The sequence below is a fragment of the Elaeis guineensis genome, chromosome 7 (assembly GCF_000442705.2).
Source record: "Elaeis guineensis isolate ETL-2024a chromosome 7, EG11, whole genome shotgun sequence".
In the NCBI taxonomy this organism is placed as follows: domain Eukaryota; kingdom Viridiplantae; phylum Streptophyta; class Magnoliopsida; order Arecales; family Arecaceae; genus Elaeis; species Elaeis guineensis.
In genome coordinates, this window is record NC_025999.2 from 101,833,257 (window position 1) to 101,838,863 (window position 5,607).

Genomic DNA, 5,607 nt, shown 5'->3' on the forward strand with positions numbered 1-5,607 from the left:
AGGTCCCCCTTCCCTCCAAATAAGATCCCCGCATGAAAACCCTACTCCATATCGACGCACCGCTACCACGAGGGCGGAACCGAAACGGCCGAGGATCCGCTGTCTCGTTCGGTGTAATAATGGGCAATGTGAGGCGGGGTCCACGCTTCGTTTCACTAATAATCTGTTTGCTGTTTGCTGACGCATGAGCTAACAAGGCTGTTTGCTGTTGAAGCGAAAAAGACAGATCAATCACAAGTCACAACCCACGGAACTTAACCCGCCTTGGGCTTTCAAATTGGTCCGCCTGACCGGGAATCCGAGCGTTCCAAGGGAGACCACATCGCCAGGATTTGCTCTAGCGGGTCGGGCTTTAGGACCCGACCCACTTAGAATTCGGGTGTGAGTTTCTGAAGCTTCGAGATTAAGCTCCGAACTGAGTGGATATTGGATCACCATGGATCCATGCTTGAACCAACTGAAAGCACGTAATATGAGATCGCTTAAGCTGAATTAATACCTGTATTGCAACAAGTCGACACAAAATTGTATAGCCTGAATTGTGTACCTGTATAAATACCTTCATACATGCAGGTGAGAGCTTAAGCTGCTCTTGCTGTAAGATTATAGATAGCAACATCCTCCTCTAACCTCTCATGTTCCGCCTCTAACTTGTGTATCTGCATATATAGACATAGATCTTCTGAGGGGATATAAACTAGAAAGTGCAGTACAAAAAAACATTAGATGTCCAAAACAGGCAATCCATGAATATTTAACTTTGCCTAAGGGTGGTAACAATGACTTATCCCGTTCAGCATCTTTGACATTACAAAAAAGAAGAAGAAGAAGAAGAAGAAGAAACGGACACAGGTTGATGGTATTTCCAAACGGTTGTAAGGGTCATAAGATACAGAATGTTCGCATGAAGAAGAGGGGGGGTGGGGAATAGGCAGATATATAAACAGGGGAAAAAAAATACTGATATAGAGTAAGTTCAGATCAAAGAAGATATATTGATAAGTTGAATCAAAGAAAAAAGATATATTTATAAGCAAAGAACAGAAAACCATGAGAGTAATCAAATCGAGCATGTTTACGATGAGAATATGTGATTATTAGCGTCAACAGTAATGAACTGCAGATAACAAACAGCAATGAAGAACAAAATGTGAAAATGGCGAAGAAAGAATGAAGATGGACCATGTTGTTGATGGATAATAAAATGTGCAAACAATTTGGTTCCGCATGAAGGTTTGAACTTTTTTAACCGAAAGGCAAGATCCTTTTTCTTAAATGAAAAATGTTACTTTTGGAGGAGGCAAGAACCATGGGTGCAATACAGCTGCACCTAACACTTTAATATGCCTCAAAAGAACAATGCTCGTAAGGTAAACAACACATATACACACGACAATAGTAATATCCATGCATCCCAATTTTTTTTATCTTATCTATGCTATTGTTGGGATATACCGACCGACCCCTTTTACGCCAATTCATTCTCGGATCTGTCTAACCGACATCCGACTCTACCGACCGCACCAACCGACGACTGTCAATACTGTCCGACCGAAGGTATATCGGTCGGACGGACCGATTCTGTTCTCGACTAGCCGAACGGCAGAGTCCGACTCTACCGACTCACTGTCAGATGGGGTGGTGGCCGATGTCCGATTTCCGCAATGCATCAGACCAGCCGACGGTGTCCCTGGGTCTTCACCCGACGTCTCGCAACCAAATGCCAACATATGGACGGTCGGCTCCTCCAAACACCATACGACTGCTGTGGGCCGTAGTCCTGACAAGGGCGTGCGGCATAGCCGCCCTGGAGTATTGTCCTGCCAAGGACATAGATTAATCCCAGCGATTTGATAGCCCACGGTGACTTGACAGTCCGCGGCGACTCTGACAGCCTCCGGCGACTTGACAACTCCCCCAGTTGTTTGCACCATTAATGGCGGCACCACGCCGCGCTCTACTATAAAACAGAGAAGGCAACAGTGCTGCAAGGAGGTTATTTCGAAGCCCCTGGACTCTCTCTCTCTCTCTCGCTGAGTTCCCTTGATTCATTTCTACTGTTGCCTAGTCTCCTCTCTCACTTGACTGTCGGAGGGTCCCCATCGGAGGCATCTCCGATCAGTGTGGACTTCTCTTGCAGGTGCTCGTTCCCGGTGACCAGACGACGAGAAGATTGGCCGCAGCAGGTTTAGCGCGTCAGGAAGGGGGGCCGACCTCCACAGAGCTTGAAAAAAATCTTTTCGAAATGACAAGAACCAAGGCTCAGCGATCGAGGGCCACCGGATCGGCGAGGCACTCTTCCCGTCGGAAAGAGGCCTCTCCTCCACCCTCCATGGCGGAGCCCAGCTCTCCGCATCCTGTGGTGACCATGGGGTGCAAATCGCAGCGATTGTGCGGCAGATGACTGTGCTGATGGATGCAGTCAAGAGCCTTCAATAACAACCAACCCGGTTGCCGCACTCGCCGGCGGGGCAACCGGCGGCACATCTGATGCCTTCCAGGAGCAGCCGCCGACGCCCGCGTCGGTCTCCGTCTCTTCCTCAGGAGCAGCTGTCACAGCACTCCCACCGAGAGGAGGAGAGAGGCCACGGCATGATACCCATCGATCCCGACGACTCTCTCCTTCCCAGCTGGAACGAGCGAGGAAGGAGAAGCGGCCGTGAACACCGTCCGCCTCCCCCTCAGATTCGTCAGGAGACTCGACCCCCGGGATCTCCCAGCACCGACGGGCCGATGACTACGAATGCAGGTTCGAAGAAATCGACCATCGGCTTGCCTAGCTTCAGATATACGGACAGAAATCCTCGAACGACGTCAACTTTCAGACCGCCCAACCTCTCTCCCGACTCATCCTCGACGAGCCGATCTTTAGTCGGTTCAAGATGCCTCATGTGGAGCCCTACGACGGCTCCACCGACCCAGTTGACCATCTGGAGAGCTACAAGGCTCTCATGACGATCCAAGGAGCAACCGATGTCCTTCTCTGCATTGGCTTCCCCACCATACTTTGCAAGGCCGCCAGGGCCTGGTACTCCGACCTTCGCTCAGGAAGCATTCACTCCTTCGGACAGCTTGAACATGCCTTCGTAGTCCATTTCAGCATCAGTCGGAAGCCGCCACGAACCTCGAACAGCCTTTTTTCCTTCAAGCAGGGAGAAAATGAGATACTCCGATACTTCATGACGCGATTTAACGCGGTCACGCTTGAAGTTTGAGACCTCAACGAAGATATGGCTATCTCAACCATGAAGAGGGGGCTAAGGGGGTCCCGATTTACATACTCCTTGGACAAGATCCTCCCCCGGACATACGCCGAACTGCTGGAGCGCACGTACAAATACATACGCGCAGACGAAGGAGCTTCCGACCGACGTCTGACTGAGACCAAGGGCCCGAAGGAGAAGTGAAGAAAAGGTCGGGCTCCTGCCGAGCCTAGCAGGCCCCCGACCGACAAATAGGGCTCGCCCCAGCGATGGAGCCCGAGATCACCCCGGCGGTGGAGTTTGAGGCTGATACGTCACAGGTATGACTCCTATACCCCTCTCTCTGCTCTTCGTGCAAAGATTTTGATGGAGATCAAAGGAGAAGAATATCTGTGGCGGCCTCCGCCTTTGAAGGCAAAGGGCCTCGATCGGTGAAAGTACTGTCGATTTCATCGAGGCCACGCCCATAATATCGAGCAGTTCATCCAACTTAATGATGAAATCGAGGTCCTCATACGCCGAGGGTATCTCGAAAAATTTTGAAGAAACCCATCGACTCGATCCGTCACCGACCGATGACCCCAACCGACTGACGAGGCAGCAAACAATCAGCCCACGACCGGGGTCATCAACATGATCTCCAAATGACTGGATCGAAGAACGATTGCTGGAGGGAAATCAACGAAGAAGCTGCGCCAAGACGATGTAATTATTTTTACAGATGAAGATGCTCGAAGAATCCAAACTCCCCATGATGACGCTGTTGTTGTCTTGGCAACAATAGCAAATTATGATGTAAGAAGAATCTATGTTGATAATGGAAGTTCGACTAATATTTTGTTTTACTCGACCTTCTTCCGAATGTGACTGTCGGCTGATCGACTCGAGAGAGTCTCCATGCCCCTGGTGGGTTTCACCGGAGAAGCCGTCACGGTGGAAGGAGAAGTTTCTCTTCCCGTGACAGCTGGAATCGAACCACGACAAAGCACCGTCCACCTAACCTTTGCAGTCGTTCAAGTACCTTCGGCCTATAACGCCATACTTGGAAGACTCGGACTAAACGCGCTCAAAGCTATAGTCTCGACCCACCACCTGCTAGTTCGATTTCCGACCAAAAATGGAGTCGAAGAGATGCGCGGGGATCAACAGCTCGCCCGCCGATGCTTCCAAATCTCTGCTCGAAGTAACGAAGCGAAGGACTCCCTGACGGCTGACAGGTTGGACCAGCGGGGAGAGGAAGAACGGGGCGAACCGATCGAACAACTGGTTTCCATCCCGATAGCGGAGAATCCCGAACGAGTGGTCTGGTTCAGATCTCAATTATCCGACCTTGAGCAACGGCAGCTAGTAGAGCTGCTGAAGGCCAATGCCGACGTATTCGCTTGGTCGGCAGCGGATATGTCCGGCATCCCCCCGGAGACGATGATTCACCGACTCAACATCGACCCTGGAATGAGACCAGTGAGGCAGAAGAAGCGGTCTTTCACTCCTGAAAGACAGAAGGCCATCGACGAGAACGTGGACAAGCTACTCGAGGTGGGCTTCATCAGAGAAACTACGTACCCCGATTGGCTCGGCAATGTTGTCATGGTGAAAAAAGCCAACGGGAGGTGGAGGATCTGCATCGACTATATCGACCTAAATCATGCCTGTCCGAAGGATAGCTTTTCACTTTCGAAAATTGACCAACTGGTAGACGCGACGTCCGGACATCGACTGCTCAGCTTCATAGATACTTTTGCCGGATACAATCAGATCCGGATGGCGCCCGAAGACGAAGAGCACATAGCCTTCGTGACCGCCAAGGGCCTTTACTGCTACAGGATAATGTCCTTCGGATTAAAAAATGTCGGGGCCACCTCCCAGCGACTCGTCAATAAGGTCTTCAAAGATCAAATCGAACGTAACATGGAGGTGTACGTGGACAACATGCTGGTGAAGAGTGCACAGACTTCAGATCATGTCCAAGACCTCGAAGAAACTTTTTGCACTCTTCGACGACATCGGATGAAGTTAAATCCGACTAAGTGTGCCTTCGGGGTGACTTCGGAGAAGTTTCTCGAATTTCTCGTTTCTCAACGAGGAATTGAGGCTAACCCTGAGAAGATAAAGGCAATCATCGATATGCAGCACCCGAGCATCAAAAAAGAGGTACAGCAGCTTAACGAAAGGATCATCGCGCTTAGTCGATTCATCTCTCGATCGGCAAAGAGATGCCTCCCGTTCTTCAAAACCCTAAGGTAGGCGAAGGATTTCTCTTGGCTGGACGAGTGCCGGCGAGCCTTCGAGGATCTGAAAAGATATCTGGTCTCTCCGCCACTGCTTGTAAAGTCGAAAGTCAGAGAAATGCTGTACCTCTACTTGACAACCTCCCTAGAGGCGGTTAGCTCGGTGCTCGTCCGGA